Source organism: Rattus norvegicus, chromosome 7, assembly GCF_021556685.1.
Source record: "Rattus norvegicus strain SHRSP/BbbUtx chromosome 7, alternate assembly SHRSP_T2T, whole genome shotgun sequence".
NCBI classification, from domain to species: domain Eukaryota; kingdom Metazoa; phylum Chordata; class Mammalia; order Rodentia; family Muridae; genus Rattus; species Rattus norvegicus.
In genome coordinates this window covers 132926287-132941399 of record NC_141540.1, presented here as the reverse complement: position 1 = coordinate 132941399, position 15113 = coordinate 132926287, and the positions used below count along the sequence as shown (strand labels likewise).

General features: G+C 38.8%; 1 protein-coding gene across 5 annotated transcripts in view; it reads right to left on the bottom strand.

Moving 5' to 3' along the window:
• Cntn1 (contactin 1) overlaps positions 1 to 15113 on the bottom strand; it is a 305299-nt gene that overhangs the window by 214768 nt on the left and 75418 nt on the right. The window contains 1 exon segment of one of the 5 annotated variants that reach the window (NM_001439872.1): positions 10650 to 10794. The gene's annotated coding sequence lies outside the window, so the exon portion shown is untranslated. 5 annotated transcript variants of the gene reach the window in all.

Below are 15113 nucleotides of genomic sequence, written 5' to 3'. Positions count from 1 at the left end.
GTGGTGGCAGGGCTTAGCTGTTACAAGGAAGACATGTTTTAGACAATACTCATGTGTGTGGGCAAAAACTCCAGGACTGTATCTGTGACTAATTGTATAACAGGTTATTTTAGTTTCTGTTCTGTGGAAAGTGTAAAGCATTCCAACAAAGGGTTTTACTGTAGACCTTTTTCACCCATGCTGGTGATTGCTAAATTAAACGTCTGATCATGACGCTGAATAAATGTGTCTTTTTTTTCTTTTTAACGTGCTGTGTAAAGTTAGTCTACTCTGAAGCCATCTTGGAAAACGTCCCCAACAGTGTGAAGTTAAGATTCCTTCAGAGTGGTGCTATAATAAATTGCACTTGGAATTTATTTATGGTTGCTTGGGTAGAGAAACCATTGTCTTCAAAAACCTTGGTGTTGCTAAACTGCCAGTTACTGTTGTAACTTAATGAGTTTCACCATTGAAAGGGTCATCCAAGCAAGGTCACCGTTTGGTTATAAAGTGGTTGTTGGCACATCCTATGCCATATCAAAATTGAATAACGGTATCAGATAAAATAATGGATGGGAATGAAGCTTGTATATCATCCATTATCATGTGTACTCAATAAATGATTTAATTCTCTTGAAAAAATGCTATAGTTAAATGTATATCTATATCTATCTGCATACATGCATACATACATACATGCATGCATACATACATACATACACACATACACACACATATATATGTGACACAAAATAAATAATTATAAATCAAGACGAAATATAAGATAAATGATTTAAATTGGGGTAACAAGTCATACAGAAGTAAAGAGTTCAAAAATTATGTAAATCCTGTTTCTTGTCTGTAGCGTATAAGCCTACCCTCAGGTCTGTCAGAGCTACTTATCATAGTGCGTTGTCTTGAAACATTTTTCTTTTGCTGTCTTCTTTAATACTGTGATTTCCTACTCCTATGAGTCCATAAATTTTCTATCTCAAAAGGATACCCACATGGGAAACACTGGATTAAGCTGACCAATCACCTCTGCACATAGTAAGGGGTCAAAGTTCAAAAAATAAATGATGCCTGGAAATAATACAAAAATTTGGGCTAAGAAAATTCTAAGATCATGGTGGCCGTTTAAAAGCAATTTTTGTTGTTGTTGTTGTCATTGTTAAATTTTAAAAAAATAACTAATTGATAAGCTAAATACACATTTTCTATGTGAATGCGTGTAAATCTGTCTTTAAACACTTAGCTCAGTACAAAATTACTACCTATAACTCTGAAAAAAAATCACTCTAACAACATAAAACATTTGAGGAAAACACGTGTTGCTCTCTTAGCCCTGGGTGTGAAAACCCTCCCTTTTACAGGTTGTATTTGACCCTGAAACTAAGATATTGGTGATATCCTCTCCCAGGAATACAGAACTTGACAGTCCTTGGATGAGTTAAAGTCCTAGCTGACTGTTAGGAAACTGGCAGGAGCTGTCTTCTAGGATCTTCATCCAGTGAGGATTTGTAAGAGGGGTTTCCAAAAGAGAAAAATCCCTGGGAAATGTGAGAAAATTACAGGACTCATTTGCTTTGTTGAGTGGAGGTATCGGAGGGACCTAGACAAAAGCCCCTGAGGTCTAGAGTGCTTTTAGGAAGAGGCTCGGGAGCTCTACTCCTCTCTCCAGATTGTGGAATAACCGAGTCCCAGAGACCTACAGTGCTGCTGGGCCCTGACGATGTGCAGAAGTGAGATGGGAAAAGAGAAGCAGGCAAAGCACAGCATTCTTTCCTATGGTGTGGTCATGCCCAGGGAGAGCCTCTACTTCCTGTCCCTGTAGGTAGCCCTCGGTGGGTGTTGGCAGCTGTTGCCCGGAGACAGGCCTTCTAAGGATTTCGCTGGTATGATGAAATGACAGAGGTCAGGAAGTGGTGATGCTCATTTGGTTTAGTGGGATTGTGGTTTCCTGTAGCTGAGATGGCACGGAATAGGAAACACTAGGGTAAGGAGAGTCATCCAGTTCTCAAAGAAGGGATGGTGGGAACAGGGACACCCTTTCTCTGTTGTGTAAATTGATGCTGGTTGTTGTGGCAGTAACAGCAGACACTTTCTAGTCTGCTTTTGTACCTGCTTCTCCTAACTGGCATCGAGGCCATCCCTTCTACTCCGTCTTCAGAACTCTCATTCTCTATGGTAAAACATAAAACTTGTATTTTATCCTGTTTGTTTGAAGTCAGTGATAGAATTGTATAATGCCTTTGACATATTATGTGTCACCTAGAGTCTTGGCTACTGGGTTTTATTTAACCTTAAGTTTCTTTGGTATTCTAGAATATGGTTTAGGTCACATTTTCATGTACAGCTCTGACACCAAACCTTAAAAAAAAATACATAGAATCATCGTAACACATAATGGAAAAAAATACAGGAGGTAAGTTTCGCAAGACAATGTGAGTTAAGGGACTTTAGTTTGACACTAACGATCAATTAATGTTGTAATGCTATGGTAGGGTGTTTCCACCTGCTTCAGGAAAAGAGAGAACAGTTCAGCTGAGAGTAGAGGCTGAGTGTGGAAGGCTGTGCAGTCTTCCCAGGTACAGGGCTGTGCAGTGAACTCAGAGCACCAGGATCACCAGTCCTGAGCAGCAGAGGGGTGTGACCTTTAGCAAGACTTAGATTTATGTAAGTCAATAAGTCTATGTCTTAACAGTATCAACTGTTAAAATATGTGAGCCTATGAGGGGCAACTCCATTTAAACCATCACCGTTACTTTTCTATATTCTTATTTCCATAAGTGTTTATATATTTGTGTCTTTGGGAAGTCTGCACAGACTTTTCTAATCTTCTTGAGGATGCCCCAGGATCCTCAAAGGGACCTTTTACCTTTTCTCTTTTCACAAGTATTAGCGGAGGTTTATAATTAAAGGATTTGAGACATTGTATCGTAGTGATACACTGTCACTATGATACAATGTCTCATACAAATATATTTTATCTCACCATTTTGAGGAAGAAGATAGCAATTATTTCAGGAGTTCAGGAAAATTTCTCAGTAATTTAAGTGTTATTCACTGATAGGTGATTTAGTAATCAAAATGCAAATAGGTGGATTAGAATTTCATTTCTGTTTCATGCCAAGCTTCAGCCCAGAATAGCATTAGTGTAATAGCAGAAAGTCATGCTGAAAACACAGATTATCTCCATCTGGAAAAATCAAGCTCAAAGTCATCACAGAGGCAATAATTATGTAGCGATTAATATTCATGCCAAGGTCTTATGCTAAACCGTCTGGAGAGATTCTAAAGATGTGGAAGATACAGCTCGTCTCCCATATACATTTTGTAACTCATTATACTTGCATATAAGAAGGAGACGTAACAATCAAGATTCTAACTATGCATTAAGAGTGGAAGGCAGGAGGGGAAGATCCAGTAATCTATAGTAAGAGTGCACTGGGCAGTATACAGTGATAAGGAAGTTTTACATGCCATCTTCAATATCCTCATAGCAGAATGAATAACGGAGGATGAGAGGCATGTTTACCGATGGGAATAAGTCTCCCTGAAGGGGGTCCCTTCTCTGACTTGGGTAACTCCATTTTGTATCTTACTCCATCTTTTCCTTATTTCTGTTTCTTCCACATAGGCTCTGATTTTCAGGAGCAGATCTGAGGATAAAATCTTATGACAAAGGACTGAAACCAACATTTGTAGACTGGGTCTTCCTGAGTCTGCCTGGCTGGCCTGGAACTCACAGAGACCATTGCATTTGCCTCTTTAGTATTGGGACTAAAGGCACACGCCACCGTGCCTACCCCAAGAGAGGTAATCTAGTCTGGTGAAAGGCCATGGACTACTAAGTCTATATATTCAGTGTTCAAATCAATACTTTTTTCCCATTCATTTTCAATCCCCTGCATCAAGAATGCCAGATAAAACTGTACACGAAGGAAATACTCAATAAATCATCTATCACTCATAGAAAACAACTGTACATGAATGCAATAGCATGCATGACTCCTTGAGGAAACAAAGACTGCATTTGTTTATAAAAGGCTAAGTCATCTTGGTTTATTCCTTGGGGAATCTACAGCACTAAATCTCTTGTGCAAGTTCAGGTCTTCTTTTATTTAATAAGCAATTTTTGTTTTGATGAAATGAAATGAAAAGTCATGAGATTTTCCCCCACTAGTCACACTTAGGAAGGCAAAACAATGGCTTTTAATATCCACTGTATAATTTATTATAATTGAAGAGGAACTCAAGTTATTAAAATCTAAGATAATTCAATTTGCAATAGAAACACAATAATATAATGTAATGAAGATTCCCCAGCGAGTTTGAAAAGTAGAGGCCAGCATCCTCCAAAGTGCTAAGAAATCAGAACCATTTGATGCTAAAGAAATTATCGTTGATTAATAATAGCTTTTGCATTCGGAATAAATTATTTAGGAAAATCTGTGAGATTGTCGAAAGTCATATGAACTGACAGCTATAAAGGTATTAAACTTTAAAAGTAGCGAGCAAATGGAAATGGGTTTGATCAATAAGAAATGTTCCCCTGTGTTGCACTTCTGATTCATGATCAGTGTAAACAGAAATTTGACAGAGGAATAGATTTCATAGACAGGAACAGGCACCCACCATTGGTACCTGGTTTGTAGTGACCATCAGAATTAGCTAGTAGACATGCTAAACCTTATGTAACCAGGAGAGAAAAAGACCCAATGCCTTCAGAGTAAAAGATGGGAGTAAAGCAAGGTAGGAGCTATTCACAGAGAGACAGGGGACATGCATACCAGATGCCACCGCTGCTTGCTTAACTGTCACCCATTAGTCTAATGCTATCCCCTGGTTGGACCCTCTCTGGGCCTTCTAGCCACTCTCTCCGTAGCTTGAAGTCGGTCCTTGTTAAATTTTTACAAGTGAAGATGTAATTTCTTTTACCTCAATGCTGATTCACTTTCCTTGGACTTCTGAGCTCTGATAATCAGACTCTCTCCAATGCTCATAATTCTGGGAATGGCACTCAAGGCTTTCTCTTTTCTAATAACTCTCATCACCCAAGTCCCTCCCACAATCCCAGCTGAAGCACACAATGGAAGGCCAGAAATCTTGGAAATGTCCGTGGCAATGACTTATCATCTAATGGGATGAATCTTTCTGACAGAGAATATGTGAGACTTTAGTACTCAGCAGAAACACTCACTTGGAACGAAAGGTGAGAAGGATATACAATATGAAAACAACCCAACCTAGATTCTCAGAGGCTCAAGATGAAGGGGAGATCCCAGGCCACAACACTTGGTGCCTTTACAGCTGAGAGCAACCTTCAGCTCTTAAGCAAGGAAAGACCTGGGTCCTTTCACATAGTAAAGGGGCTGAATTCTACCAACAACTGAATTAAAAAGAAGGCGATGGCACGCAGTCTGACAGCACCATGATTTTAGCCTGATGATGCCCATACTGGGGCTCTGACCTATAAGACTGTAATATAATTTATAACACAATAATTTGTTGTATTATTTCAACACAGTATTTACTTATTACCTTTAGGGTAAGTGATTATGGCAGAAATAGAAATTAATAGAAAATTTTAAAATATCCTTTTCTCTGTGTCTAGTTATTCTAGTATCTGAAGTTAATATTTCTGTCATGCTGTCTGCTTTGCTCATTTATGTCACTCCTCATATTTTGCAATTCTGAACTATAGCTAATGTTTTTAGAACTTATTTAGGGGGTGAGATAGTGCACCCAGGGGTAACAACCAGCAAGGAGAACCTGTAACAGACAAGGTGAAAGGCAGTACAAAGACACGCTTTCAGTCACATACATGAACATGCCTTAGGTCTTCTATGGCATATTTACATATATTACCATGGTAGTTTGTTTACACGTAGGGGTGAGCTCTGTGAAAACATAAACCACCTATGTGTGTTTCTTCATGATTATTTTGGAATTTAGTATGTCATAGGCACTACCTGAATAATTTTGACAACATACACGAACACATACACACACATATATACATACACACATGAACACCATACATACAAACATACATACAGGAACATGAAAACACACACACACACACACACACATTATATTGTATTTTATTTTTTATCCTGGAAACAGTGACTTTTAGGCTCAAACTGTAAAAGAATTTCTTTAGTTTTCGTCCAATAACTCCGAACTTAGACACAGGCTGAATTACTGAATGACATTTGTTGAACTACACTGATGAATTGTGACAGCCAAATTGGGATGGGAACTGATATTTCCCAAGGCGACTGATGACAGTATCTGGGTAGTAGTAAGCTTGCTTCCTTGATGTATCTTCTCAGTGCTGGACTTGCTTCTCATAGCCCTTCCCGCTATCACCATTCTATTAAGACCTTTCCTCTTAGACTTCACCTTGCCCCTCCCCAAGTTTATGGGCTCCCAACTCATCTGTTCTTAGTGTCGCTTATCTTTATCCCCTTCAGGTTTTGCCTTTTCTTCTGTCCACCTCAGCCAAGCATTTGAATAGCCATTTCTCATAGTCATACCTACTGAGTTTTCCCTTGCTCAGCTATGAGAAAGAGCACTCTTCCGTCATTTCTTGAACTATTAGAATTTATTCTTAGAAGAGAGAATCGACTTACTGTACAGCAAAGGCTTGTTAAGGAAAACTGTTCAGAGTTACAGCTTTTCCACTCGGCTTCTCTGTATTATGCACGAGTGTGTGCGTTCGTGTGTGTGTGTGTGTAGTATTGTGGGGATGTGAGCAGTTGTGAGGGCACAATGTGTGCATCTGAAGGATAGAAAACAGACTGGAGCTTTGTCCTTGTCTTCCCAATTGTTAAAAGCAGTGTCTGAGTTGCCTTAGGTCTTCTATGGCATATTTACATATGCTGCCATGGTGGTTTGTTTACACGTAGGGGTGAGCTCTGTGAAAACATAAACCACCTATGTGTGTTTCTTCATGATTATTTTGGAATTTAGTATGTGATAGGCACTACCTGAATAGTTTTGACAAATACAACTCATGAGTGGAAATGTTCAGTAAAAAGGAATTGATGATAAGAGGTTTCTTAGCACTCTGCACATTCTAACTTCTGTTTCTTTGGCTAATATTAGAATAAAAGAATTTTTAAAATGTTGATATCGGTCCCAGAGCTAGAGAGCAACAGTCCTTGGGGTGAAAGTGTGGCCTAGGAAGCACAACTCTTCTTTACCTTCATGTTACAGGGCAATCAAGTAAGGCATATGCTGACTCCAGGATGTAAATTAGTTTTAAAACCTTTGTAGCCTGAAGCATCCTTGCTAACAGAATGATAACAGATCAGAAACCATCCTTAAAGAATGGAATACTTACTGTATGTAAGAAACTGAAGTGAGTGTTTAGTCTAGCTCTGCTCTGAGAGATCTGTGTTATTGACAGCCCTGGATTTGTGGATCACAGGTTGTTTTATTTTAAGGGAAATCAGCATCTTATTGGCAAGTGAAGAGATAATTGAAAAGGTCACAGTCTTGGGACATTAATTTGAGGCACAGAAAGGGGAAGTTTACTTAGCCTGTTTCTTCTTGCACATAATTTTTAGGTGCAGATAAAGCTAGGTTTTATTTAAAATAGTGCCCTGAAATTTATGTTTATGATATGAAAGTATGTATGTCTAATTTTGTACTTGATCTTTCAGATAAATGGCCAAATCTAACATGAAATTTATACATACATACATACATACATACATGAATGTAAGTGAGTTACAATAAACAGACAACATGAAGCTCAAGACCAAAGTGTGAATACTTCAGTCTTCTTAGAAGGGGGAACAAAAATATTCATAGGAGCAGATATGGAGACAAAGGTGAAGCAGACACTGGAGGAATGGCCATTCAGAGCCTGCCCCAACTGGGTATCCAGACCATATACATACAAGCCACCAAACCTAGACGATATTGCTGATGCCAAGAAGTGCATGCTGACAGGAGCCTGATATAGCTGTCTCCTAAGAGGCTCTGCCAGAGCATGACAAACACAGAGGTGAATGCTAGCAGCCTACCATTGAACCAAGAATGGAGTCCCCATTGGAGGAGTTAAAGGATTGAAGGAGCTGAAGGGGCTTGCAACCCCATAAGAACAACAATACCAACCAACCAGAGCTCCCAGGGACTAAACCACCATCCAAAGACTACACATGGACTGACCCATAGCTCCAGATGCATATGTAGCAGAAGATGTCCTTGTTGGGCACCAATGGGAGGAGAAGCCTTTGGTCAAGCCAAGGCTGGACCCCCCCACCCCGGTGTAGGAGAAAGTCAAGGTGGGAAGGAGTGGATGGTTAGATGGGGGGAAAGGGGATAACACTTAAAATTCAAATAAAATAAATCCAATTAAAAAAGACTATATCTTTACCTCCCTTGTTTACTCACCCTTCAGTATCTAACAGGATACATGAACCTGGCTTCCCACTGAAGCTTCAACAGTGATTGTAGAACCAAGCTCAACCTCCCCACTACTGAAATAGCCTATGTGCCATTCTTGCACTGCAAACCGCATGCCTTCATGTCCCTGTTACTATCTATCTGCTCTGCAGCACTGCCATGTCTTTTGCCACACCCTGTGCACCTAACTCTTCATTGCTGCTGCCTCTGTTAGGGTCAGACCTTAATTTCCAGTTATTTGAATGGTAGGGCCATTCAAGTGCCTCCTTGTTACTTTTTAAAAACTTGGTCACCCTAATTAGACTCTGGATTCATTCTTTAACCTTTGGCACACAAAATTAAGACCAGAGTTTGGAGTTCTAACAATATTGGTATGATCACCAGCAAAGGACGTCCACACAGATCTGCCCAATAGTTACACAATCTTTGCTGCATCTTTCCAAACATGCTTCTTTCTCTCTAGCACAGAATGTGTCCGTATCATCCCTCATGCTTTTGTCAGTGGTTGCCATATCCCAGAGAATTCCCTTCTCAGTTCTTCCCCTTTCCAGGTAGTTTTCTTAGCTGTGAGGACACAAAAATTAAATGCATAGCAGACCTAAGCAAGCAACTCTCCTACTGACAGCCAAATAACCCAAACTGAACTTGGGATTCCTTATTCTAGGATGGGATGTTTAAGGATACTGATAATGATCTTGCTTCACAGGGCAGGAAGACTGAATGGTACAAAGTATCTACCTAAGTAAGATACATAGTTCAACATTGGAACTGTAGTAACAAATAAAACACATTATTACTGCTAATGATTTTATGACCTCCTTAGTTCACTCTACCTTAGATTCTGGCTTCTATCAACACCTTGATTAATTACAGTACACACACACACACACACACACACACGCATGCACAGGAATTAGAATATATATATGAACATAATTTATAAGTTAATTATATATGTACTTGTAGGGGAAAAGAAGCAATTCACACTACATATTCTGGTTATATTTTAAACATGAGAAATATTAAAACAAACAATTCAATTGAAAGAGCTTGAAGGAGCTTGAGACCCCATATGAACAACAATGCCAACCAACTAGAGCTTCCAGGGACTAAGCCACTACCCGAAGACTATACATGGACTGACCCAGGGTTCCAACTGCATAGGTAGCAATGAATAGCCTAGTAAGAGCACCAGTGGAAGGGGAAGCCCTTGGTCCTGCCAAGACTGAACCCCCAGTGAATGTGATTGTTGGGGGGAGGGCAATAATAGGGAGAGGAGGGGGAGGGGGAAGGGTTAGAGGGATGTTGGCCCGGAAACCGGGAAGGGGAATAACAATCGAAATGTAAATAAGAAATACTCAAGTTAATAAAGATGAAAAAAAAGCTTATCATAAGTCAGAATGTTGCTGGCCTCTCAGCAATTTAGAGCATACCATTACATACATTTCCATATGGCTTTAGTCTATAGAATGAGCACACACACACACATGAGGACTTACCTCAGGGTGGTTCTGAACATTTCAGTAATGGCCTAAAGTATATCTACAATTTTATAGTTATGAGGTCATTGTTAACTTGAAGATTAAAGTGCTTTTGCTTCTACTAACACTTGCAAAATGTTCTAGCAAAATATCTTCTGTACTTGAATCCCCTGGCAGCACTAGACCACAACCATAAGATTTCAGCATATTTTAAAATCGCATTTAGAAAATTGGTGAATACTTTTAAGGTAAGGACACTTGACCTTTTTTTTTTAATTCATTTTGAAATCTAATTGCTTGCATCTAAACCACCATCTTATTCAGTCAGCATCATCTTCTATTAAAAATTAATGCTTTCAATAAAACGGCTGAACTTGTCCAATTTTACAGTGAAGAACACTAAGGAAAGGAGATTGGAAGAGTGAGGAGGGTACATGATTTTTATATCAATATACATACTGATAGAGATCTGTCAATTGGAGCATTGCTATATTGTTATGCCAAAACATGCCAGATTAATTGTCAACAGTTTTTTTTTAATGTGACAAGGCAAAAACCAAATCCAAGTAGACACTTGAGGTAGCTACTCTTACAAGACAACCACTGAAAAATTAATGTGAGTAAGGGAACAGAGAGCAAGCTTCAATTCCTTTGATCATACCATTGCTATTCTAATGGAAAACCATTTTTTCTCCTGAGAAAATCTAAAACTGGATGCAGAAACCCAAATATCGACAACCATTAAGGAAGTCAGTAGAGCAACCCTACTTTGTTGTGGCAGGGAACAGCTGAGAAGACATGGCGTCCGCATAGACAATTGCATTGGTCCCTGTTATGCAGCTGAGCTCACACAATGATGTAGCAAGTGCCTTGTGTCCTGTCACCTCACGCTGCTGGTTCTTTTCAGCCTAGTCTGGATAAAAAAAAGTGAAAGGGAAATTTCGTGGAAGGCAGATTTAACAATAGCTAACAGTCCTTTAATTCATGCGATAGGATGATAAAATAACAGAGTAAACATCACATTTTTCGTTGGTCTTTAATAAGTATGGATAAGTGTTTCTCACATTCTATTGAATAATCAAGAAAAATGCCCAGCCCCAGGCATAAAAGGGTAGTACTGTGTCTTATTGTGCTTGTATACAATATGTCTCCTCTACATCCTTTGTCTCCTCTTGAGATATTCTATCCCACAAATAGGGTCATAGGAATACTTCTTACTAGACCTTCATCTATCAGTGTAGATAAGGGTTTGAAGGCCTAATGTAATCCTCCTTTTTAAAAATGAGCATTTTAAAGCTTATTTTTTGTTTATGTGTACATGTCCATGTGAGGGTATGCCATAAGTACCTATACGTGGTCAGAAAAGAGTGTCAGATGCTGTGGAACTGGAGTTCTGGATGGTTGCTAGTAACCTGCATTAGGTGCCGGGAACTGAACTCTGGTCCTCTGGAAGAGCAGCAAGTGCTCTTAACCAAAGAGGCAACCCTTTAACCCATAGTTCATGCTTTCATACTGAGAGTTACTTTTCTTTTAGGTGCTTGTTTGAACTTCAGTTGCCACAGATTTTCTTCACATCCATCTCATAGAGTGAGGATGGGGTTGCTTCCTAGTGTAAAGAGAAGTCTGAATCACTAATGTATCATCTGACTCTCTGAGGAAAGATTTGCAGCATCCTTACCAAAATCTTGAGTGTTGTATTCCAGGAATCTCATTGCCCCTTTCTTCCCAGTGAGTCCTAGGCTTCTAACCAAAACCAGCACCCTCAAATATAGAACCCTGATTCCTCCAGAATATTCTCCATTTTGATTTATGGGGTTTGGCTAAGTCTTAACCTAAAGCTTGACCATTATTTTTTTCTTCACAAAAACAAACAAACAAACAAACAAATAAATAAAAAGGAGAGGTTGGGAACATGACTTGGCAGGTCAATGGAACTTGCCATTAAGCCCGATGACCTGACTTAAACTACCAGACTCCATGTTGAATTTGGAGAAAATTAACTTCTGACATCCCTGTGTGTGCTATTGATGCTTCCTCTTCCTCCTCCTTCTCTTCCTCCTTCTCCTCCTCCTCCTCCTTCTTCCTCTCTTCCTCTATCCCTCTCCCTTTCCCACTCTCAACACAAAAAAAGAAAAGAAAAAATAAAAATGGCACCACAAGAAAATCTGAGTTACGTCCGAGTTTTATTGTAGATATTGCCTATTCTAACATGTCATAGAGTTGGAAACTAAGTAATTCATTGCCAGGCATTTCAGATCTTTTATATCTAATTTTTTAATAGGACTAACCCTCAATCCAAGACTTTCATGCAACTGAACATGTTTTCTCAGCTGGAACATGTGTGCACCAGATGTGACAACCGTAGCATATTCTCTTCCTAGGCAGACACTGAGACAGAGAGCCCCTTGTGACCATCTTGTCCAAATATGGTCACATATGATATACCCCTAAGCATGTCTATTCTCTTTCCGCAACCAGTGTCCACCAATTCTCCAGAGTAGTTTCAAGTCCTGCAGGTGCTCTTGGCTCCACTGTCAAACAGTATAAGGGGCACCCTGGTCTAACAGCAGAGCAAAGCATTCCTGAACTTTTGGGCTCTGTCTTCCATAATAGGTGAACTTGAGGATGTTGCAAGGCCTTGATTTTGAATGGAATATAAAGGTAACATTGTATTATGATTTGAAGCCCTTTCAAGAGAAAGATAAAGGGCCTAGATATCTTAGGAATACTGACTGGATTTAGATCTCAAAGACTATCAATGTGTGCCTAGATTAAAGCAGTATGTGGGGAGAATCATATCCTCAAGAGTCTAAATAACATTGTCCTGAGTAAAACCCAAAACTGGGCTGCACAGAGCTGAGCTCCTCTGTGAAGAGCCTTCGTGGTAGAGTCAAACTCATCCTGCTGTGAACTCTATCACACTGGACTTGGTATACAGGTAAGACAAAGTGCAAATAGGGCCTTGTGTAGTCAGCATTTCTCTTCAAAGGACAGGTATATTTTATCTCATTTTTACTATTCTTTGTAATAATTTTTTAATTTTATTTCATTTTACTTATTTTATTATTTATTTTTATTTTAAATAAATGACTGCTTCTTGTTAACAACAGAAAAACTTTCCGTTTTGACTCAACCCCCTAAAGAAGCACATTTCAAAGGATCTCTCAAGTAGTAGCAAACTTCTTGGAGAGCAAACTTGTAATTAAGGCTCCAACCCTGGTTACTGATAATTTGGAAAGCTTAATAGAAAACAAGACCTTGGAGGCTTGTTGTTGATATTCTTACTTGGTACTAATTGTTCCTCTTCTTGTAGCTACACGTCCAAATGACATCAGACATCCAACTTTTAAGTGATGTCTCCTCAGTAGAATCCCAGATGAATGAAAGCCAAGGAAGGTTAAGTTCTTATGAAGAAACTCTTAACTAACGGTGTTCCTCCACATTTTTTTAAAAAAAGTGATGAACAATGAGAAAAAGTTGCTTGGAAGGACACCTTAAGTAAACCTGACATATTTTAGTTAACACACTCTGCCTTTACAATTGCTTTTCTACTTTCTCTGTTGAGAACTTCTATGTTTTCATTTAACAAAAAAACCTACTGTCATCCTCATCTGCTGTATCTGACTTGCTGGCATCCATACACTTGAAACTTGGGTTCATTAGAAAGCAAATTAAAGGCTCCCACAACAAAAGTACTTTAATGTCACAGCAGTCAATATGACAGCCAAAGTGACCAGTGAGTGACTCTTGAGTGAGGAATGCATACATTAAATAAAGACGTGGATAAAGAGAGGGGTAAGTCCATGAGTTTTAGCATATCTGTTGAGGCCTCATTCATATTGGTATATCCAATAAGCAAGGTAACATTCAGTCCTAAATGTTTCAGACGGTTCTAGGAAGTCTAAACTCAACCAGAGTCTCAAATGCCTATTGCCTAGAAGAGTATAGCAGTTATGATCTAGGCATATCTTTAATAAAAGAGAACAGAGATTCAAAACAAAGAAGTAACAGAAATAGCAATGGCGTGGGCTCAGAAAACGTGACAGTACATCATGTGGAAAGGGACCCATGCTGTAAATAGTTGGTTTTGTAGGATTTACAATAGAGAATGAGCCACGTTTGCTGAATAAAATAATGTTTGTGATATGGAGAATCTTTTATTTCTATAGTTGGCCCATGACGCAGCTCACTACTGTGGTGCATTTTCACTTCACCATGGACTGCTCTCCATTATTGTTTTTGAATGCTTGTTTTTTCTCCCACAATGACAGCCATGAAAAATGTTCAATACTTCAAGAAACAATCATCTTTAGTCTTCGTGAACAATGTGAAGCTTGAGCTGTAATATAAATCTGCAAGTAACAATTTATGATTGATTTTGACTTGTGGCACGCACACACACACACACACACACACACACACATTGCACACATATTGCACACATCAGCTTCAGAATGGGTGAATTTCTAGATTTAGATTTCCACATCTTTCTTGAGATTAGGAGAATGGGGTAAACCATATCAGAACAGTAGACAAGCGAACCATGGGGTGCCTACTCAGTATTCATCTGTGTGTTTTAGCATTAAGATGTCACAAAGACTTTAGAACAAATATGTATATAATTGACTTGTACCTGAAACCATGATGAAGAAAATAATTCCAGAAATAAAACTAAGCTACCTAAATTCTTCAGGTTCAAGATAATTAATTAAATATTTAAACCCCCCAAAAGCAGCATGAAAGAAACATGCATAACATTGAAATTTTAAAGATAATTTGACTCTTGACTTGAATGTTAATTATTTCTTTAATATAGTAGCTAAGTTATTTTAAGCTTGTCTCTTCCATACAGTAGATATATAAATGACTACTTTCTTAATAAGCATTACCAATACTTAAAGTTTTGTTCTAATCTCAATGGTTTTTAGTAAAATTTGATCATTCTAGCCTTTGCTACAGAAATGTAAAAATGTGGTCTAAGGTAGGAAACTACAGGCTTGAGGTAAGTGTTCACCAATGATCATAGCAGCTAAATCACATGAGAGCTGAATATAAGTTGTGTTCATGAAATCTACAACATCATTTTCTTTGAATTTACTTTTGTGTATTTGTTTCAGTCTGTGAGAGTGCAGGCACCATATTAGAGATGCCTGGAGAGGCCAGAAGAGGATCTCATCTGCCCTGGAGCTGAAGATACAGGTGTACTTATAAGTACCTATTATGGAAGTTGCA